General features: G+C 42.4%; 1 long non-coding RNA gene across 2 annotated transcripts; it reads right to left on the bottom strand.

Annotated features, from left to right (window-relative positions):
- Positions 1-1,196: 1,196 nt before the first annotated feature.
- Positions 1,197-21,837, bottom strand: LOC101902428 (uncharacterized). 2 transcript variants are annotated; one of them, XR_009492250.1, is made up of 4 exons: positions 18,590-21,837; positions 12,090-12,165; positions 10,883-10,999; positions 1,197-3,283 (listed from the first exon to the last, which is right to left on the bottom strand). It is a non-coding gene; the product is annotated as an uncharacterized lncRNA (long non-coding RNA). The 2 variants fall into 2 exon arrangements; XR_009492251.1 differs by lacking the exon at positions 1,197-3,283 and adding an exon at positions 7,830-10,297.
- Positions 21,838-23,576: the final 1,739 nt, after the last annotated feature.

Below are 23,576 nucleotides of genomic sequence, written 5' to 3'. Positions count from 1 at the left end.
AATTCCTAACAATTTTTAAAATAAGGGGCTCCACAAATTACGTAGCCGGTTTTGCTTCCAAGGTCAGATTATAAATAGGGTTGCCACATACAATTCAGGAATCCGGGCAAATCTGAATTTTGAATAAGCATGAATGATTATTTTTAGTATAAGTACATCCCATGCCAATATTGAAATTATTATCTGCAATTTACATTTAACTGGGTACCTTGTATTTTTATAGGTGGTTCCCCTGGCGGCTCAGGTGGTAAAGAGTCTGCCTGCAACGTGGGAGACACCGGTTTGATCCCTGGCTTGGGAAGACCCCCTGGAGAAGGAAATGGCAACCTGCTCCAGTATTGTTGCCTGGAAAATCCTATGGATGGAGGAGCCTGGTGGGCTACAGTCTGTGGGGTCACAAAGAGTTGGATGTAACTGAGCGGCTGAATGGCTAACACTGTATTTTTATTGGGTAAATTGTTTCAGCCACCGTAGTTGGGATTTGTTATTTGCAGCTAAATGCATTCCTAACAGGCACATTGGGTGACTACTAAGCCAAAAGAAGCTGGTGTAGCTTTAGAAGTATCAGATGAAATGCACTTTAAGTCAAAAGGCATGATTCTTGAGGATGAGAGAATCATTATATAATGGTTAACAAAGAAATTGTTATCAGGGAGATATAATTCCGAACTTGTTTGAATCTAATAGCATAGTCCTCATATTATATTTTCCCTATAAAAGGAGAAGGAGAAGAGGGCAACAGAGGATGAGATGGTTGGATGACATCACTAATTCAATGGACATGAACTTGCACAAACTCTGAGAGATGATGAGGGACAGGGAGGCCTGGCATGCTGCAGTACATGTGATCACAAAGTGTCAGACACAACTTGGCAACTGAGCAACAGCAGCAACATAAAAGGACGGATAGTGAAAACTTTTAGACTTTGCAGGTAATATAGTCTCTATCTCAACCGCTCACTTTGCCGTTGTAATGATAACGCAATTATAGATAACACGTAAGAAAAAGAACATGGCCACGTTCCAATTAAACTTCATTTACTAAATTAAGGAGTGGGCCAAATGTGGTCCATTTACCATAGTTTGATGACTCCTGACATAAAGCAAAAGTTGAGACTGTTTTGAAGATGAATGGATTCACAATTCATCCCAAGGACTAAATCAAGCAGCCCTAAGATTAATAGATATGCAGAAAATTTGAATAACATAATTAAGAAGCTTGTTCAAACAATCAGAAAACTGACATTCTTCTCATACAATAAGGGAAATTTTATAACCATTGATTACACACTAGGTCATGAAGCAAGTCTGCCCACAGAGTGAAGAACTGATATTGTTTAGCTCATCGTCTACGATTACAATAAAATGAAATGAGAAAACCATTACAAAAAGATAACACTAAGTTTGAAAAGAAAGATCTTACCTCCAAATACTTAACAGGACAAAGAAAAAATACAAAATTAGGAACTGGCTGACAATGAAAGCATTACATTGTTTTAATTTAATAATTTAAATTAATTAATTTGCCTTTATTTTGAACTGTTCTGGGTCTTCACTGCTGTGCGGGCTTTCCTCTAGCTGTGGTGAGTAGGGGCTCTAGTTGCAGTGTGAAGGCTTCTCATTGGGGTGGCTCCTCGTGTTGCAGAGCACAGGATCTTGGGCACGTGGACCCGGTACTTGTGGTTCCTGGGCTCTAGAGCACAGGCTCAATAGTTGTGGGACACGAACTTGGCTGCTTGGCGGCATGTGGGGTCCTCCCTGACCAGGAATTGAACCCGTGTCTCCAGGATTGGCAGGCAGATTCTTTACCGATGAGCCACCAGGGAAGCCCCAAAGCATTGCATTTTGAAATTTGAATACAACTAAAGCAATCCTAAGGGGCATGCTTATTCTTAAATAAATTAATTAAGGAGTTCACATTAATAAAGATTTCATATTAATGAGTTGAGAATCCAACTTAAGAAATCAGAAAGAAAACAACATGATAACACCCTTCTCAAATAGCAGAAAACACTAAAGATGAGAGAAAAATCAATATCAAGAACGGAAAGAAACAATACAGATCAGTTTTAAAAGTGTCTTATAAAATAGATACATTTCTCACAAGGCTGATTAAAGAAGGCCCAAATAAATAATGAACAGAGGGAATTAACTATAGAAAGATTTTTTTAAACCATAATACACAACTTTCTGCAAAAAAATTTAAAATGTAGATGTAATAGATGTGTCTTTAAAATATAACTTCAAAACTGATTTAAGAAATGGAAATGAGGAATAAACGATAACATTAAAGAAATGGTTGTTCAGATTGCTTTTTTTTTATCTTTTAAATCACCCCTGCATGTGTGTTTATCATATCCTTTCCATTCTTAATATTTATTTATTTTTGCCTTTCCTTTTAAAACATAAATCAGCCTAAGAGGTTTGACTATTTTATTGATATTTTCAGAAAAACCAACATTGGGTTTCGTTAATCCTCTCAATTGTGTCTTTTTTTTTTTCTATTTTAGCAAGTTTTGGTCTTATATTCATTATTTCCTTTGTCCTACTTTCACTGGGTTTATTTTATTTTATTTTTTTCCTTAAGCTAAAACAAGATAGAATTTTCAACATCTCAGTCAATAATCACCCTCAACATCCTAGAGGTAAAACTATTCTAACTTCTACCAGAATTGATTTTGCTTTTGGACTTTATGCAAATGGAACTACAGAGTATTTACTCTTTCTGACCTCTTTCATTCAACATTCTGTGAGGTTTGTTCATGTCATTGCCTGTTAAATAGTGATTTGTGTGTGATTTATTTGGGGGTGTAGCATCCCACTCGAAGGCAATGGCACCCCACTCCAGTACTCTTGCCCGGAAAATCCCATGGACAGAGGAGCCTGGTAGGCTGCAGTCCATGGGGTCGCAAAGAGTTGGGCACGACAGAGCGACTTCACTTTCCCTTTTCACTTTTATGCATTGGAGAAGGAAATGGCAACCCACTCCAGTGTTCTTGCCTGGAGAATCCCAGGGACGGGGGAGCCTTGGTGGGCTGCCGTCTGTGGGGTCGCACAGAGTTGGACATGACTGAAGCGACTTAGCAGCAGCAGCAGCAGCAGCAGCAGCAGCAGCAGCATCCCACTGTGGGCTTCCCTGGTAGCTCAGCTGGTAAAGAATCTGCCTGCAGTGCAGGAGACCCCAGTTGGATTCCTGGGTTGGGAAGATCCCCTGGAGAAGGGGTAGGCTATCCACTCCGGTATTCATGGGCTTCCATGGTGGCTCAGATCGTAAAGAATCCACCTGAAATGTGGGAGACCTGGGTTCAATCCTTGGGTTGGAAAGATCCCATGGAGGAGGGCATGGCAACCCACTCCAGGATTCTTGCCTGGTGAATTCCCATGGACAGAGGGGCCTGGCAGGCTACAGTCCATGGGGTTGTAAACAGTCAGACATGACTGAGTGACTAAGCACAGTACAGCATCCCATTGTATGAATATAATACAACTTATTTGTCTATTCAACTGTTGATGAACATCTGGATTGTTTCCAGAAATGTGTTTTAAAATTTCCAAACATGTGGGAATTGTTTATCATTATCAATCATTAACTTAATTGCATTTTGGTCAGAGAATATGGTGCGTATGACTGATTTTTGACAATAAGACTTGCTTTATGGCCTGGTATGTGGTCAGTGTTTGCAAATGTTTTATGCATGCTTGGTAAAATAAGTTTTGGGTGTTGGAGTCACTTTGGGTCAATAAATCAAGCTAGTTAGTTGTGTTGCTTACATCTTCCATTACTTTACCAATTTTTTTCTGATTGGAAATGTCAGTCAATAATGGAGAAAAGTGTTTTCAACTATCCCACTTCGAACTGTGTGCTGTTAATTTACTATTATTACTAAAATATTTGACTTGTCTCTACAATTTTACCATTTGATTTTTATTTATCCCACTTTTGCTCTGTTTTTGTTTGTTTGCTTGCTTGTTTTCTGTTCTTATCTTTTTAAGAGTAGACTGAATTTCTGTTTTCTGCATCTTTACTTATCCCCTTAATGTTTTGGACATCATATTTTACATCTTTTTGTCTTGTGTATCCCTTAACTGCTTGTTGTGAATATAGACAGTTTTACTATTTTTGTCTTTTAACTTTCCTACTAGCTTTAAAAATAGTTGAGCTACTACCTTTACTGTATGATTGCCTTTACCAATGAAATTTTTCCTTTTGTAACTTTCATATTTCTAGTTGTGGTCTTTTCTTTTTTACTTAGAGAAGTCCCTATAACATTTCTTATAAAGCCAGTTCTACACATGGTGTTGAACTCTTAGCTTTTTCTTTGTCTATAAAACTCTTTAACTCTCTTTCATATCTGAATGAAAGATTTTCTGGGTATAATATTCTTGCTTTCACCATTTTAAATATTTCACTATTCCATTCCCTCTGCCCTGCAAAGTTTCTGCTGAAAAGTCAACTGATAGCCTATGGGAGTTCCCTCGCTGCTTTTAAGATTCTCCCTTTGTCTTTAATTTCTTCCATTTTAATGACAATGTGTCTTGGTGTGAATTTCTTTGGGTTCAACTTGTTTGTGACTCTGTGCTCCCTGGACCTGGACGTCTGTTCTCTTTTCCAGGTTAGAAAACTTTCAGCTATTATTTCTTCAGATAAGTTCTTGTCTCTTTCTCTTTTCCATCTGGGACCCTTGCGATGCAAATATTCACATACTTGGTGTTGTCTCAGAGTTCCTTTAAATTATCCTCATCAAAGATTTCTTTTTTTTTCCATTCGGCTTCAGTGATTCTCACTACTGTCTTTTAGTTCATTGATCTATTCTTCTGCATCATCTAGTATACAGTTGATTCCTTCCATTGTAGCTTTCATTTCAGTTATTGTATTCTTCAGCTCTGTTTAGTTCTTTTCTATATCTTTAAACTCTTTGTTAAAATTCTCACTGTGTTCATCCATTCTTCCCCTGAATTTATTGAGCACCTTTATGATCATTATCTTGAACTCTTTATTGGGTAGATTGCTTATCATCCTTAGCTCTTCTTCTGGGGCTTTATCTTATTCTTTCCTTTGGAATATATTCCTCTGTTGCCTCATTTTTTGCCTGATTCTCTATTTTTATTTCTGTGTATTTAGTAGTTCAGTTACATTTCCTGATTTTCGAGAAATGGCCTTATGTAGGAAGCATCCTATGGGGCCCAGTAACACACTTCCCCTTGGTCATTCAAGCTATGTGCTCTACATGGGCACTTCTGTTGTAGTGGGATGGATTACTGTGGGCACACTGGTAGTTGACCCTGGCCCAGCTGGCTTCCAGGCCCTAGTGTGAAGGTTGCTGGTCCACCAGCGGGCGGAGTTGCCTCCTGGTGATAATAAACTAGAGGGAGGATTCTAAAATGGTGCTTGCCAGCACCAGTGTCCTGGTGGTACAACAAGCTCCCCAAAATGACTGCTGCCAGTGTCCATGTACTCAAGGGGGGCCCTAGCTGCCTCCTGTCTCTCCAGGAGGCTCTCCAAGATCAGCAAGTGGGTCCAATCCAGGTTCCTTTCAAATTCCTGCCTCTGTCCTGGGTCTCAGGCATGTGAGATTTTGTGTGAACCCTTTAGGAGTGCTTCCCTGGTGGCTGAGGCAAATGGGAGACCCAGGTTCAATCCCTGGATTGGGAAGATCCCCTGGAGAAGGAAATGGCAATCCACTCCAGTATTCTTGCCTGGGAAATCCCGTGGACAGAGGAGCCTGGCGGGCCTCTGTCCATAGGGTTGCAAAGAGTCAGACTGAGCGACTAACACTTTTAGAGTGTAGTTTCTATTTCCGATAAACTCTCCTGTACATAAGACCCACTAGCCTTCAAAGTCAGATGTTCTAGGGGCTCATCTTCCTGGCGAGAACACTGGGCTAGGGAGCCCAACCTGGGGCTTGAACCACTTGCTTCTTGGGAAAACCTCTGCAGTTGTGATTGGCCTCCTGTTTGTGGGTTGCCTAACCAAAAGTGGGGCGGACGGTCTTGACGGTACATTGTGCCCACCCTTCCTGTTGCTCCTTCTTAACATCCTTAGGTGTGGAAAATCTTTTCTGCTAGTTTTCAGGTTGTTCTCATAGATAGTTGCTCTGTACAGAGTTACAGTTTGGGTGTGCCCATGGAAGGAAGTGAACTCAGGGTCTTCCTCCTCCACCATCTTGGCCACACCCTGAATTTCTGTTTCCTTACTCCACATTTTCCGTCTACTGGCCTGAAAATTAACTCATTTCTTTGAAGTCATTGACTCTATTTCTATTCTTAGAGTAGTTATTTTTAAAATTTTACCTTGCACATTTAACAAAGCCTGAATTTAATATTCCAGCTCTCTTTCCAAACAATGCAAGAACCTTGGAACACTCTAATTCCAATGACTTCACCCTTCTTCCTAGCAATCAAGTTTCATTTCTATCCTCTTTTTCTTTTAGCCCATAAATTTGCCCTCATACTCTTTATATTATACAACATTTGTTTACGTGTATCTACATTTATCATTTTTTCCCTCAACAATCCTCCTTGTGTCTCAGGTTTGTCTTCTTCCATCATTTTTCTTTTTTCTAAAGTACATACGTAGGGAATTCGCTGGTGGCCAAGTGGTTAGGGCTCAGTGCTTTCACTGCTGTGGACCCAGGTTTGATGCCTGGTTGGGGAACTAAGATCCTGCAAGCTATGTAGTATAGCCAAAAAAAAAAAGTACATACTTGGACATTCATATGTTTAATGCAGGTCTGTTGGTGATGATTTTTTTTAAGCTGTTTATTGTGAGATAATTGTATCTGGGAACTAGGGAGAGCTGCTGATCTGTAATCACTTTAATATACTTCTGGGTCCCTGTTCAAGCTGGAATCTCAGATTCAGATCCCTCAGGTGCTACTGGCCTCATCTGTGCTCCTGACTGTGGTGCTAAATAGGCATTTACTCTTATGCATCACTCCTCCCTAAATATGTACCCCTCATAGATCACAATTGTGTTTTGTTTCATCTCCTTGGAGATTTCACTTCCTGGGAAACCAGTAATAAGATATAAAGTTATTGTGTGTTTTTTTTTTTTTTCAACATCTGGTTCTTCTCGAGCGGGAAGACCTTTCAGAATACCTAATTCACCAAACTTCCTCAGTGATCAATGCAAAGAAATAGAGGAAAACAATAGAGTGGGAAAGACTAGAGATCTCTTCAAGAAAATTAGAGATATCAAGGGAACATTTCATGCAAAGATGGGTACAATAAAGGACAGAAATGGTACAGACCTAACAGAAACAAGATATTAAGAAGAGGTGGCAAGAATACACAGAAGAACTATACAAAAAAGATCTTCATGACCCAGATAATCACAATGGTATGATCACTCACCTAGAGCCAGACATCCTGGAATGTGAAGTCAAGTGGGCCTTAGGAAGCATCACTACAAACAAAGCTAGTGGAGGTGATGGAATTCCAGTTGAGCTCTTTCAAATCCTAAAAGATGATGCTTTGAAAGTGCCACACTCAATATGCCAGCAAATTTGGAAAACTCAGCAGTGGTCACAGGACTGGAAAAGGTCAGTTTTCATTCCAATCCCAAAGAAAGGCAATGCCAAAGAATGCTCAAACTACCGCACAATTGCACTCATCTCACACACTAGTAAAGTAATGCTCAAAATTATCCAAGCCAGGCCTCAACAATACGTGAACCATGAACTTCCAGATGTTCAAGCTGGATTTAAAAAAGGCAGAGGAATCAGAGATCAAATTGCCAACATTCGCTAGATCATCAAAAAAGCAAGAGAGTTCCAGAAAAACATCTATTTCTGCTTTATTGACTATGCCAAAGCCTTTGACTGTGTGGATCACAAGAAACTGTGGAAAATTCTGAAAGAGATGGGAATACCAGACCACCTGACCTGCCTCTTGAGAAATCTGTATGCAGGTCAGGAAGCAACAGTTAGAACTGGACATGGAACAACAGACTAGTTCCAAATAGGGAAAGGAGTACGTCAAGGCTATATATTGTCACCTTGCTTATTTAACTTCTATGCAGAGTACATCATGAGAAACGCTGGGCTGGGTGAAGCACAAGCTGGAATCAAGATTGCCGAGAGAAATATCAATAACCTCGGATATGCAGATGATACCAACCTTAAGGTCGGAAGTAAAGAAGAACTAAAGAGCCTCTTGATGAAAGTGAAAGACGAGAGTGAAAAAGCTGTCTTAAAACTCAGCATTCAGAAAACTAAGATCATGGCATCTGATCCCATCACTTCATGGGAAATAGATGGGGAAACAATGGAAACAGAGACAGACTTTCTGTTTTGGGGCTCCAAAATCACTGCAGATGGTGATTGCAGCCATGAAATTAAAAGATGCTGACTCCTTGGAAGGAAAGTTGTGACCAATCTAGATAGCATATTAAAAAGCAGAGACGTTACTGAACGGAATTCACCAAACTGCCGGAAGTAGATGTCCTTCCCATTCAAATTTTTATTATTTTGCTCCTCTTCTTGTATCCTTGAGCAGTTGATAGTATTGTTTTGCTTATTCTAAAAAATATTTATTTGTCTGTCTGTGTCGGCAGGCTCTCTAGTTGTGGCTCACGGCGGGCTTAGTTGCTCTGTGGCATGTGGGATCTTCTCAGACAAGGGATCAAACCTGCATCCTCCTGGATTGCAAGGCAGATTCTTAACCACTGGACCACCAGGGAGGTCCCTGTTTTACTTATTTTTAAGCTTCATATAAAGTTTTCATTTGGTACATATAGTTCTACCTTGTATATTCAGTATTATAGGTAAGATTTGTCGATGTTAACACATAACACCTCCCTTAGCTTCATGCCCTTCTCTATGGGTTAGAGTGCCAAGGATCACCCAGGACCATTCGCTTGCTCTTCTAAACCATGTCTGGGTACACAGGATCCTGGAACTCCCTTGACTCAAGGGCCCGAAACCTGTTTCCAAGGCCAGAGCAGTCATTTTGCTACTTTTTCTCCTGAGTTTGACCATGAGGCCATGCACACCCTAAGCCCAAGGGGTGTCCAGGGTGGCTGTTTTAGGGGGATGGCTCTGGTGGACAGAATTAAGACAAACTGGCTGATGTGTGAGGTCCTTCACTATGTGGGATGGAGCCAGAGTAGGAAGAGACGAAGCATGGGCTCTGAGCCTCCAGATTACTCTTGCCCTGGGTCTCACAAATGTTAGGCACAGGCCTGTCAATAAATACATGTATAGACCTTCAGTGTATTCATCTTCATCTTTTTTTAAGCTCTGCTGCTGCTGCTAAGTCGCTTCAGTCGTGTCCGACTCTGTGCAACCCCATAGACGGCAGTCCACCAGGCTCCCCTGTCCCTGGGATTCTCAAGGCAAGAACACTGCAGTGGGTTGCCGTTTCCTTCTCCAGTGCATAAGAGTGAAAAGTGAAAGTGAAGTCGCTCAGTCGTGTCCGACTCTCAGCGACCCCATGGACTGTAGCCCACCAGGCTCCTCCATCCATGGGATTTTCCAGGCAAGAGCACTGGAGTGGGGTGCCATTGCCTTCTCTGTTTTTAAGCTCTAACATGATTTATTTATGCATTATTCTATTGTCTTCAATCTTTCACTACACACAGTGTTGTAATGAGCATTTTTTTTTACTTATCAAGAGTTAGAGTTTATTTCAACTTTATTTCAACTCTAGTTGAGTTAATTGCTAGATTAGAGGGTATGCATGTGTTGAAATTTACTAGATTTTGCCATATTGTTTTTCAAAGTGGTTATAGTTTAAACCCTCTTTAGCATTAACAGGAATGCCCATGGTTCCACACGTACTCACCCACACTTGTTAATAATATACTCAGCCTGAAAATGTTTCCAATCTTTTCCAATTTGAGGCATAAAATTATACTGCATTTTGCTTTGATTTGTATTCCAATAATTTCAAGTAAAGTTAAACATCATTTTATGTATTTGTATGGTTTGCCTCTTTATATCTTTTACTTGCTTTTCTCTCTCTCTCTCTTTTTTCTTACTTTTTGGCTCTGTGCTATAGCATATGGGATCTTAGTTCCCTAACCAGGGATTGAACTTACCCTTCCTGCATTGTGGGTGCAGAGTCTTAACCACTGGACCACCAGGGAAGTCCCCTTTTCTCTCAAGTTGTTTATAATTTTTGTATTGATCTGTAGTTCTTTTAAAAATATGTATTTATTTATTATTTTGGCTGTGTTGGGTCTTAGTTGCAGCACGCAGGATCTTTTTATTGCAGGAGAGGGATTCTCTAGTTGTGGTACACAGGCTCAGTGGTTGTAGCACACAGGCTTAGTTGCTCTGAGGTATGTGGCATCTTCCTGGACCAGGAAACAAACCCACGTCCCTTGCATTAGAAGGCAGATTCTTAACCACTGGACACCCAGGGAAGTCCTTGATCTGTAGCTCTCTATGTAGCCTGGATACTGAGGCTTTGTCTGTCGTGTGCATTTTATATCAATACATCTCCCAGCCATGTGGCTTGGCTTTAAATTTTGTTTATATTATTACTACACAATACTTTGGAATTTGAATGTAGTTAAATCTATCTGTATTTTCTATATTATTTATGCTTCTTGTTGCTTGAAATCTTTACATCATGATGTCTAGAAAAGATTTTCATTTAAGAGTTTAAAGTTTTCTTTTTTCATCTTTAGCATCCCTCTGCATTGACTTTGGTGATCAGAGTGATAGAGAGGTGCAGTTCTCTTTTTTCCCACACGGAAAACAAATTTCCCACCAGTTATTTGAAGGAATGGATTTAAATACCACCTCTGACATATGCTGAACCTCCAATCTGCATGTCTCTGTCTCTGAGCTCTCAGTTCTGCCCCGTTTATTTATTTGTATATCCTTCTGCCAAACTCTCCTTGTCTTTCCTACTTCACTTGTATAATAAGTCTTACCTGGAGGATCATTCGCACCCTGTTCAATATCTTCAAAGTTGTCTTGACGACTCTTGATTGTTCTTTCATATGACTTTAGGAAAAGCTTGACATGTTTCTGAAAACCTTTTTTTCCCCCTGAAAACAATAATTTTTTTAAAAAACCTTTACTTAGCCCTTTGAAACTGAAATAGATTTATAGATTAATTGGATAACTGACATGTTTACAGTTGAGTCTTTCCTTCTACAAGAAATGTATACTCTCTATGTACCTATGTCTCTTGAATGACCATCAATCAAGTTTTCTAATTTTCTTCATAAAATCTTACACATCCCTTAGATTTATCCCTCGGCACTTAAGAGTTTTATGTGCTTTTATGAAAGTTATCCTTTATAAATAGCATTTTTTATTTATTGCAAATATTTAGAAATGAGATGGCAGAATTGCCAAGAATGTGAAGAGCCTGGGATTTTGCCCTACTCAGACCCTTAGCTGTCAGAGTGTCCTGGATGATGAGACTCCTGGGTCAGAGACAAAGAACTTCATTACTGGTGGCTCAGCAAGTAGCATGAGCTTCCTGTTTGAGTCAGTGGTTCCGCTTGCCCTTCAAGTCCCAAGGGCTGCTGCCCATGCACCGAGTGAGTTGGCCTAATTGCTGAGGAACCCTGCACTGAGGGGACCCAAATGCCTGATCTTGGCTGCAGACGGAGACATTATCTTGATTATATTGGACAGTGAGCAAGTCTGCCCTCTGCTCTGGAGGAAGACGCTTATTCTATATTCCAAAGATGGTTGACATGCAGATATTCTTTAAGAGAGTGTCAAGGAAAAGTCCAAAGGTCATTTAATGCCTCTGATTGCAGGTCATCCAGGAGTGCAACCTATGGGAAATTGCCTCTCACTATGAATCCTCTTAATAGTTTTAAGAATTTGTCTGTGGAATCTCTTAGAATTTCTGGGTAGACAATCACTTAATCTACAAATATATAACGACCATTTTGTTTCTTCCTTTTCAATGGTTTATATCATTTCTCCCCCTTTTTCTCACTGTACAAGCTGCAAAATCTAGTACAGCTTTGAACAGAAAGAGATAGTGAACAACCATTGTTTAGGTTTCTGACTTTGAAATGAATGCTTTTTAAGCTTTTATCATTGTTATGTTTACTGTAGGTTTTAGAAAGATCCTTTACAATTTTCACACTAAGGGAATTACCTCCTGCAAGTTACCTGGTGGCCTGGTTAGGATTCGATGCTTTCATTGCTGTATCCTGGGTTCAATCCTTGGTCAGAGAACTGAGATTCCCTAAGTCAAAAATAAATGAAATAAAAATAAAAGTACATTGAGAAAACAAACAAAAATAGCCCTTAGAAATTAAAAATATAATATAAAAAAAAACCTCAGTGTAAGAATTTCCAGCTTCTAATAGGGCTGGGTTATTTGGGTCAACTGTCACTATTCCCCTGGATAAAAACTTTACAATAAGGATAAAACATATTTCAAAAATTAAAAAAGGAAGCCCCTCCTGTCCCTAGTTTGCCAAGAGTTTGAATAAGTTGCTTTTTCTTTATCTGTTTTATACGATCATAGGATTTTTGTATCTTTTAACCCGTTAATGCTGCAACTTAACATGAAAATTTTCAAATGTTAAAATAGCCTTGCATTCTTGGAATAAACCCAACTTGGTCATTATGTATTTTTAAATATATTGCTGTATTTAGTTTGATAATATTGTGTTTAGTGTATTTGTATCCATATCCATTATTGAGATTGACTTTCCTGTCTCAAACTGTCCTTGCCTGGGTTGAGTACCAAGGTTCTACTAGCCACATAAAGTATAAAGGGTTGTTTGTGTTTCTGTTTTATTTTTTGAAGCCATTAGTATAAGTTATGGACTCTTTGTTCTCTGAGTACGTCCCTGAGCTCAAGTGACCGTCATGGTCACTAAGAGTGAAAGAGAGCAGCTGAACTGAGACTCTGAGCCCATGACACGTGAAACGGAGGTCCAATCATTTCCCCAGGCAGATGCTGCGAGTGGGGCTCGGTTAGCCCTCATCTCAGTGAGTTCAGAAGATATCAAGAAGAGGTGGCAAGAATACACAGAAGAACTGTACAAAAAAGATCTTCATGACCCAGATAATCACGATGGTATGATCACTCACCTGGAGCCAGACATCCTGGAATGTGAAGTCAAGTGGGACTTAGGAAGCATCACTACAAACAAAGCTAGTGGAGGTGATGGAATTCCAGTTGAGCTATTTCAAGTCTTGAAAGATGATGCTTTGAAAGTGCCACACTCAATATGCCAGCAAATTTGGAAAACTCAACAGTGGCCACAGGACTGAAAAAGGTCAGTTTTCATTCCAATCCCAAAGAAAGGCAATGCCAAAGAATGCTCAAACTACCACACAATTGCACTCATCTCACACGCTAGTAAAGTAATGCTCAAAATTCTCCGAGCCAGGCTTCAGCAATATGTGAACTGTGAACTTCCTGGTGTTCAAGCTGGTTTTAGAAAAGGCAGAGGAACCAGAGATCAAATTGCCAACATCCGCTGGATCATGGAAAAAGCAAGAGAGTTCCAGAAAAACATCTATTTCTGCTTTATTGACTATGCCAAAGCCTTTGACTGTGTGGATCACAATAAACTGTGGAAAATTCTGAAAGAGATGGGAATACCAGACCACCTGACCTGCCTCTTGAGAAATCTGTATGCAGGTCAGGAAGCAACAGTGAGAACTGGACATGAAACAACAGACTGGTTCCAAATAGGAAAAGGAGTACGTCAAGGCTGTATATTGTCACCCTGCTTATTTAACTTATATACAGAGTACATCATGAGAAATGTTGGACTGGAAGAAACACAAGCTGGAATCAAGATTGCTGGGAGAAATATCAATAACCTCAGATATGCAGATGACACCACCCTTATGGCAGAAAGTGAAGAGGAACTCAAAAGCCTCTTGATGAAAGTCAAAGTGGAGAGTGAAAAAGTTGGCTTAAAGCTCAACATTCAGAAAACGAAGATCATGGCATTCAGTCCCATCACTTCATGGGAAATAGATGGGGAAACAGTGGAAACAGTGTCAGACTTTATTTTCTGGGCTCCAAAATCACTGCAGATGGTGACTGCAGCCATGAAATTAAAAGACGCTTACTCCTTGGAAGGAAAGTTATGACCAACCTAGATAGCATATTCAAAAGCAGAGACATTACTTTGCCAACAAAGGTCCATCTAGTCAAGGCTATGGTTTTCCTGTGGTCATGTATGGATGTCAGAGTTGGACTCTGAAGAAAGCTGAGCACTGAAGAATTGATGCTTTTGAACTGTGGTGCTGGAGAAGACTCTTGAGAGTCCCTTGGACTGCAAGGAGATCCAACCAGTCCATTCTGAAGGAGATCAGTCCTGAGTGTTCTTTGGAAGGAATGGTGCTAAAGCTGAAACTCCAGTACTTTGGCCACCTCATGCAAAGAGTTGACTCACTGGAAAAGACTCTGATGCTGGGAAGGATTGGGGGCAGGAGGAGAAGGGGACGACAGAGGATGAGATGGCTGGATGGCATCACTGACTCGATGGACGTGAGTCAGTGAACTCTGGGAGTTGGTGATGGACAGGGAGGCCTGGCATGCTGCGATTCATGGGGTCGAAAAGAGTCAGACACGACTGAGCGACTGAACTGAACTGAACTGAACAGTGAGTTCATCCTAAGCTGAGGTCCCACATTTTACATCATCAGCAATGAAAGTGATATTTTGTCTCTTATATTTACTCTTGTATTTTATTTCCCAGCATGCCAGAATAAAGACCAAGGAAGAGAAAGGACACCCCCCCACACACACCCCCGCAGATTTGATCCCTGACTGGGGAACTAAGATCCTTCCTGCCACGAAGCTAAAAAAAAAATATTTCCCAAAGTATAGTACATGAACCACTGCTGTGGATAATATTTAGTGGTAAATAAATACACCTTTGTTATCTTTTATTTAGCTTTAATTTTTCATTTTTGATGTGGACCATTTTTTAAGTGTTTATTGAGTTTATTATGATATTGCTTGTTTCACGTTTTTGGTTTTTTGGCCCTGAGGCATGTGGGATCATAGCTCCCAAACCAGGGATTGAACCCATTCCCTGGCTGTGTTAGAAGGCAAAGCCTTGAGCACTGCACTGCCAGGGAAGTCCCTACTCTTACTTAGTCAAGTATAGTTGATTTACAATGTTGTGTTAGTTTCTGGTATACAGAAAAGTGATTCAGTTTTTTATATATTTATTCTTGTTCATATTATTTTACATTAAGTAAACCTCTGCTGTATTAAGAGTTTTGTGTTTGTTTTCACATAGATTATAAGATATAACCGTATAATTACAAATAATAAGAGATATAATTTTAACAACACACTTGTAGTTTTATATGTATAATGTAGGACTGGAGAAGGCACTGGCACCCCACTCCAGTACTCTTGCCTGGAAAATCCCATGGACAGAGGAGCCTGGTGGGCTGCAGTCCATGGGGTCGCAAAGAGTCAGACACGACTGAGCGACTTCACTTTCACTTTTCACTTTCGTGCCTTGAAGAAGGAAATGGCAACCCACTCCAGTGTTCTTGCCTGGAGAATCCCAGGGACGGGGAGCCTGGTGGGCTGCCGTCTATGGGGTCACACAGAGTCGGACACGACTGAATCGACTTAGCAGCAGCAGCAGCAGCAGCCATGTAGGACTAGGACAGTCAATTCAAAGAAAAATAATACCATGAGTAAACAGTAATGCAGGTAGTAAGAAGATATGGCAAAAATTAAATAGTGGTATGTGAATAACCAAAGTTTAGAAAATATTCAAGAAAAGACCTGTTTAGTGAATAACAAGCCAGTATCGGCCACCAACTCTCCTTTACAAATACACTCACATCAGGAACATACATAGAGACAGACAGGTTAAAAAGTAAGAGAGAAAGAAGACATACAGATGGCCAACAGGCACATGGAAAGATCCTCAACGTCATTCATCATCAAAGAAATACAAATTAAAACCGCAGTGAGATATTACCTCACACCTATTAGGAAGGCTATCATAAGAAAGACCATGAATAACAAATGTCGGCGAGGACATGGAGGAAGCTGAACCCTTGTACATTGTTGATGGGAATGTAAATTGGTGCAGCCACTGAGGAAAATAACATAGTGGATTTTCAAAAAGCTAAAAATAGAACTACCATAAGACCCAGCAATTCCACTCCTGGGTATATATCCAAAAAAAAAAAAAGAGAGAAGAAAATACTAATTCAAAAAGATAACGCTCCTCAATGTTCATAGCAGTGTTTACAATTGCTAAGACATGGAAGCAACCTGTGTCCATCAACAGAAGAATGGATAAGATGTTGTTATTATTCAGCCATTTAACAAAGAATGAAAATTTTCCACTTACAACAACATGAATGGATTTGGAGAGTATTGTGTTCAGTGAAATAAGACAGAGAAAAACAAATACTGTGCAGTATCATTTAAATGTGGAATCTAAAACAAGCAAAACTAGTGAACATAACAAAAAAAGAAGCAGATTCACAGATACAGAGAACTAACTAGTGGTTACCAGTGGGGAGGGGGAGGGGTGAGACAGGAGCAGGGGTTAAAAGGCACAAACTATTATGTATAAAATAAATAAGCCACAAGGATACATTATATAACAGAGAATATAGCCAATATTTTATCATAGCTACAAGTGGAATAGAACCTTTAAAAATTGTGCATCACTACGCTGTACCCTGGTAACTTGTAACACTGTTCAGCGGCTGTGAGCTGTGCTCAGTCACTCAGTTGTGTCTGACTCTTTGTGACCCCATGGACTGTAGCCTGCCAGCCTCCTCTGTCCACGAGGACTGTCCAGGCAAGAATACTGGAGTGGGTTGCCATGCCCTCCTCCAGGGGATCTTCCCAATCCAGGGAAACCAGGTCTCCCTCAGTGCAGGTGGATTCTTTACCAGCTAAGCTAACAGGGAAGCCTGTATATCGACTATATCTCAATTTTTCAAAAGTAAAAATATTTTAAAAAAGAAAAAAATGAGAAAGAAGTACTTTCTAAAAAAACTGAGTAATTTTTTTCAAAAGGACCAGGGTTCCTACTCAGAGTGCTGGGGTCTAGAGTAGATCGCTTCTTATTTGGCCCAGGGTGGGAACTCGTCTGGTTGCCTATTGGTCCCCCTTTCCACACACCATAAAGTGAAGCTTGCTGGTTGACCTCCTGACTCAGTAAGCGTACGACAAATTAAAGTCATTTTCAGACATGCAATGAAGCTTTTCTCCCATGCACTCCTTTTTAAAATGTCATTTGAAGATGCACGTCAGCAAAACAGAGGCAAAACTCCAGAAAGATAAAGTTAAGAGATTCACGAAAGAGTGGAATTAACCCAACAGTACAATGAATAGAAATGCCAGAGGTCTATAAAACCATCGGTCAAAATTAGAACAGGAAGTCAGAGGGTTTGGAGAAGAATGTCCTTAAGAAAAAAATGGGCTTCATTCAAAAAATAATGTAATTAAGAAGCTGGAAGATTCTAATGACCTGATTTAAAAGGCATATGTTTCTTTTCTCAAGAAGAGAAGAGAAAAGCAATGAAAAACTCCTGGAGAACAAAAAGTTGTATAAGAGAGTCATGGCCCAAATACAAAGCGAATTAAAATGTAACATGACTTTGAGTATCTAAAGGAATGTAGAAAAATATATTTGAACTTGGAGCCTGGAGCATTTCTTCTTCAAGAACATTTCAACTATAAGATCATAGTTCCTTCTTTAGAGGTCCCAGAATGCTAGTTAGTTCTATAGGGAATGATGTTTGCATAGTCATAAAGTTTTTTAGACATTTTATTGATTTTTCAATTTTGAAGTTCAGAGATACACAACACACAAAACCAGAGCATTTTAATTGTGGGTACAGAACCAGATGCAAAAGTAATGGTTTAGCAGGAAGAGGGAGGCCAAGAGTGATCAAGGAGGGTGTCTCATCTTAAAGCCAAGAGATGTTACATAAGATTAGGGGCACAAGAAAAAGAAGCTGGAAAAGTGTGTCTCTAACCGAACTCTGGGGGCAAAGTACCTTTGCTGAACTTCTTGTCTTTAATAGCAGGACACCGTTAGCTCCTCAACAGCCACCTCCTCTCCTTTCTTTAGAACCCATATATCTCAGGTAGGCACATGGGCTACTCAGAAAAACATTATATCCCTCAGCTTCCCTTGCAGTTACGTGTGACCAGGTGACCAAATTCAGGCCAACTGGATGTAACAGAAGAGACGTGCCTCCCGCTAGCTGGAATATGGGTGGAGCTGGCCACCTCTGACCCAGGACAAGAGTTTTAGCTAAGACTTATATGTAAGCTATGTGTCAGGTAATTTTCTAAGTGCTTTGAATGTATCAAGTCATTTTAACCTAACGAGGGTGTGTATTTCCTATTGCTGCTATAAAAAATTACAGTGCTGATTTTTAAAAAATTATTATTATTGACTTTGGATGTGCTGGCTCTTTGTGGTGGCATACAGACTTTTACGTTGCAGAGCGCGGGCTCTAGAGTGAGAGCCCTCGGTAGCTGTGGCTTTCAGGCTTAGTTCTCTGCAGCATGTGGGATCTTAGTTCCTTGAGCAGGGAGCAAACCCGCCTCCCCTGCGTTGCAAGTTGGATTCTCAACCACTGGACCCCCAGGGAAGTCCCTACAGCAGTGATTTAAAAAAAAAAAGTTCTCTTACCATTCTGGAGGTCAGAAGTCTAAAAACAGTGTGCCAGCTGGGCTTCTCCCTTTTGGAGACTCAGGGAAGAATCCACCACTTTGCCTTTTAGAGCTCCGAGTGGCCACCTATAATTCCTCAGTTCACGATCCTGTCATCATATCACTACAGTTTCTTGCTTCCATCATTACATCTCCTATTATTATTTTGATTTCTTGCCTCCCTCTTATAAGGGCCCTGGTGATTACATTGGACCAAACTGGGCCAATCAGGATAACATCTCAAGATTCTTAACATAACCATTTCTGCAAAGTCCCCCTCTTTTTTGCCATATAAGGCTATATTCACAGTTTCTAGGGGTTAGGACATAGATATCTTTAGAAAGTGAGAGTCGTTCAGTTGTGTCCAACTCTATGCGACCCCATGGCCCACCAGACTAACATCTTTGGGGGAACATTCTTCTTCCTATCTTAGGCTGAAACTATATCATGCCCATTTAACAGATGATGAAATTCAAGCACAGAGAAGTTAAGTAGTATGCTCACAGACACATAGCTCATAAGTGGCAGATCCATGATTTAAACCTGGACAATCTGGCGCCAGAACCGGTGCTCAAAACGGGTACTTTTCTGTCCCAGCAGAGTTCTGGCTTTCTGATGATCATTGAGCCACCTCACCAGCCCTGGGTGTCCTGGCGAGAAAAATCAACATCCATCTTTCTAAGTCACTGTGACTAGGAGAATCTTTGTTAGAGTAGCTTCTTATACAGAAATCAATAGCTACTCTACATAATTAAAAATAATGATTTTATGTTGTTTTATTCTGAATGTTTGGAATCTTTCACAAGGAAAATGTACTCTTCATTCATTTCAAATGTGTTTCAGAGGGTATGGCTGCCAATCAGTCTACATCACACCCTCACTCACACCCTTCAGGAACTCTACTGCCTCTTGGATGGAGCCCAAGCTCCTCAGCCTAGACTCAAGGCCAGCCCTTCATCCATCTTTCTATTTCTCATTGCTTCCCTCTGTGGGAGCACCCTCAGGCCAAACTAGCATTTACTGGGGCCCCAGAACAGACCCGTGGCCATGCCCACCCCTCATGCTGTCCCCTCTGCTTGAAATCCTGCCCCCTTTTCCTCTCTCCCTTCTGCCCAGCATGTTTCACTCAAAGCCCGTCTGAGAACTTCTATTCATCCCTCAAGACCTAGCCCCAGTTGCCCCTGGAGCTTTTTTGTTTATCTTGGTTTTTTCTCTGTCCTGTTATAAGATTTTCCTCATATGAATGGTGATCCAAGTCATAGCGAACTCACTCTTCACCTCTAGTCCACACACACACACACACACAGACTCACATACACCCGTCCCAGGAAGATCAGGCCTCTCCTTCTTTTGCTTCCCCTCATATCTTCCTGTGTCGAAATAGCCAAACCAGTACATGTTTCCTATGATCATTGTTTACTACTAATATTACTTTTTTTTTTAGGATCTGGATCTTTAACAAGCCTCCAGCACCAATACATGACGAGAAACAAAAACATTACTAGGGATTTCACTGGTGATCCAGTGGTGAAGACTTTCCCTTCTAATGCAGAGGTTCAGTCCCTCGTCAGGGAGCTAAGATCCTATATGCCTCGTGGCCAAAAAAAAAAAAAGAATAAAACATAAAACAGAAGCAATATTGTAACAAAGTCAATGAAGACTTTAAAAATGGTCCACGTCAAAAACAAACAACAAAACAAAACAAACGACAGGTAAGCCTAAGGCTATCTGGCCAAGCCTGGCTCCTTCCCATGCAGATCACTCTGATCTTTATAAATACCATGAGAATGAACATGCGGTTGTCTGTCTTTCTGGTGCCCAGCGCTTGCGGCTCTGCACACCTGCTCCGTTCACAGCGAATACCCAACAATACGCTGAAGGTTCCTGTTGGTCTCCTAACCAGTGAACTGAGACACAGAGAGGTTGTATTATTTCCTATTGTGTTGTAACATATTACCATTAAGTGACTTAAAAGCACACAAAATTTTCTTTCTTATGTTTCTGGAGTTTAGAAGTCCAAATGTGTCTTATGAGGCTAAAAATCAAGGAACTGGCAGGGCTGCGTTTCCTCTGGAGACTTCAGGAAAGACTATGTTGCTCATCTTTTCCAGCTTCTAGAGGCTGCTATCATGCCTTGGTCCGTTGTCCCTTCCAGGGCCAGCATCGCTCTAACCTCTGCTTCTGTCCTCACATCTCCTCTTTCTCACCCGCCTGCCTCCTTATGAGGACCTGTCCTCATTACACCATATTGGGCCCACCTTGTTAACTTAGGCTGCTCCACCTCAAGACCTTTCACTTAGTCCCATCTGCAAAGCCTCTTTGGCCTTGTAACTTATTTCCAGATTCTGGGGATTAGGACACGGACATGTTTGACGGCCATGACCCAGTCCATCAGAGAGGTGAAGTGACTGGTCCAAGATCACACAGTAGTAAGCGACAGAGCCACTTCTCTAACCCAGGCCTCTCTGGCCCCAGAGCCCGTACTCCTCACCTCCTTTCAACACCAGAATTAACAAGCTGAGGGGTTTAGTCTGTGTTCCTTCGGATCCACATGCACTGCCCATTGTTGGTCCGGGCCCCGTCCCACCCCCAGGCCTGACTCCGCAGCTCCCACCCTAATGCGTTTGATACCCACTCCACCCGTGTTTACATGGGGCCTCCGCAGCCTAAGCAGGAGAACCCCCCAGCTCTGCAGCCTACCTCCCACCAGCGTCTGTTTGTTGAGTGGGTCTATGAGTGAGTGAGCAGACAGAAGACTGCTGTCTCCAGCCCCTTCTCTCTAGCTCCAGCCCTGGCGTGAAGATGCTCCCTACCTGGTGAAGCCACTGAGGATGCCTGACTTTGGGCCCTGGGCCCCTGGTTCTCCTGGTGGATGGTGGGTCCTTTCCAATCACTCAAACCCTGGAAAAAGACTGGCCTTCCCCAAAAAGAGAGGGGCACAAAACCTGAGCGCCTGGCCTGGAGATGGAGGACCTGAGGTCCCTCGGTCCCTCCTGTGGGTATGACGCTTTGTCAGGAACTTCCAGGGGTCAGTACTTTGGGGCCCAAGGACCACAGCACCCTGGCCACCTCCATGGCCTGTCTGGACTCAGCCCTCTGAAAGAATTCTCCTTTCCTGGGCCCACAGCCCACTCACTGCTGGCCTTCCCCTGGCCCCACCCCACACGTCTGCTTGTTTTCTGATCTCTGTTCTTCTGACAAGCACCTCTGCCCTCCCCACCCAGAGTGTTCCCATCCCATCCTGGGCCCGTGGCAGCATTAGTGAGTTGAAAATGCAATTACATTTTGATTATTCTAGTCCCAGCCAGACAGAGGTTACTGTAAGTCACACTAGAGGGAGGGGGAGGTAGCACCTGGGGGCAGTGCCCAGGCTGACACTGGAAGATGGATATGACCCGGCCCTGTGGCTCAGAGGCTCAGGATTAGATCAACAAGGCTGGAGCTGGCTGGTTCCAGGAAAGAGGTCGCGTGGCCAAAGGTTGACTGACAGCTTGGGCAAAGCAAAGGCTTCAGGCTGGCCCTCCCTGGGAGGAGGAGGCATCAGGTTGAGCGCCCAGCCTGGAGATGGAGGTTATGAGGTCCCTGGGGCCCTCCTCTGGACACAGGTGCTTTGCCAGAAGCCAAGGTCTCCCAGAGGACTTCCCAGGGGGCACTAGTGGTAAAGAACCTGCCTGCCAATGCAGGAGACTTGGGTTCAATACCTGGGTCAGGAAGATCCCCTGGAGGAGGTTATGGCAACCCACTCCAGTATTCTTGCCTGGAGAATCCCATGGACAGAGGAGCCTGACAGGCTACTGTCCATAGGACTGCAAAGAGTCAGACACAAGTGGCTTAGCATGCACGCCCAGAGGACAGTGCTGTTGAGCCCAAGGACCAAACCACTGCAGCTCCTGGTGGGTCTCCTAGAGCATCAGTGGCCCCCTTGGGGGCCCCAGGATTTTCTCTGAGCAAGACACCCCAGGGTCTCTACTCCATGCCCACAGAGGCCAAATAACTGGCCTCTCCCACCCTCAAGCCATGGCTAAGGGAGCCAGACTCCAGGCTAGATGGACCTGGGGACCCAGAGCCTCCTCCCTGGCCAGGGTTTGGTAGGGGAGGAAGAAAGATCTGCTGCTTCAGGTTAGAAGGAATCACCCAGGATCCTTGTCCTGGGGAGCAGTCTCTGGGGTCCCCAGGAATGAAGAAGGATCCTTCTTAAGGGGAGATGGGACAGGTTCTGTGAAACTGGATATTGTGGGTGTGGGGTGGATTCTCAGCCTGACTCTTCCCCACATAGACACGTGCATCCCCAGTACAATGATTTGGGAGACCTGGGAAGCTCCTTGTTCACTCCAACCCAGAGTGTCTGGGAGGCCCTGAATCATGGCATTCTGGGCTGTGCGTTGGGTTTGTAGCTGTGCTGTGCTCAGCCGGTGCCCATCGCCCACGCAGGCACAGAGGGGTCTGTCCCTTTCCCATCACCACCTGTGCCTTGTTTGCTGCGGCTGTCATCTGAGCGTCCACGGGCGATCTGCCTCCCAGCCCCGCGTGTGCCGCAGCCCACTCCCCAGCCCCTACCTAGCAAACAGTCACAGCTCTAGATGGGCGGGGGACAGGGAGGATTCACTTGGGAGATTAGATGAGTCATCGTTGTGGGGGCAGACGTACCCAGTTCCATGCACGCACACTCGCAGAGCCATGGACACAAAGGCACACCACCTCACATTCCCACACTCACAGGGGAACGAACTGGGAGGCCGTTCTCGTCAAAGCTACAACCACACATCCAGACACACTGAGAGACAGACACCCCCAAGACACACACACACACACACACCCTTCATAGACATGGACACCAGTATGCATAGAGACAAATCAAGAGACACATCATACAGACACATCCCACCCTGGGTGACTCCAGTCATCAACCCAGAGCCTGTCCCCTACCCACATGCATGTTCAGACACGCACACACACACACACACACA

This window comes from Bos taurus, chromosome 2 (assembly GCF_002263795.3).
Source record: "Bos taurus isolate L1 Dominette 01449 registration number 42190680 breed Hereford chromosome 2, ARS-UCD2.0, whole genome shotgun sequence".
NCBI lineage: Eukaryota > Metazoa > Chordata > Mammalia > Artiodactyla > Bovidae > Bos > Bos taurus.
This window is presented reverse-complemented; position numbering and strand designations above follow the sequence as displayed.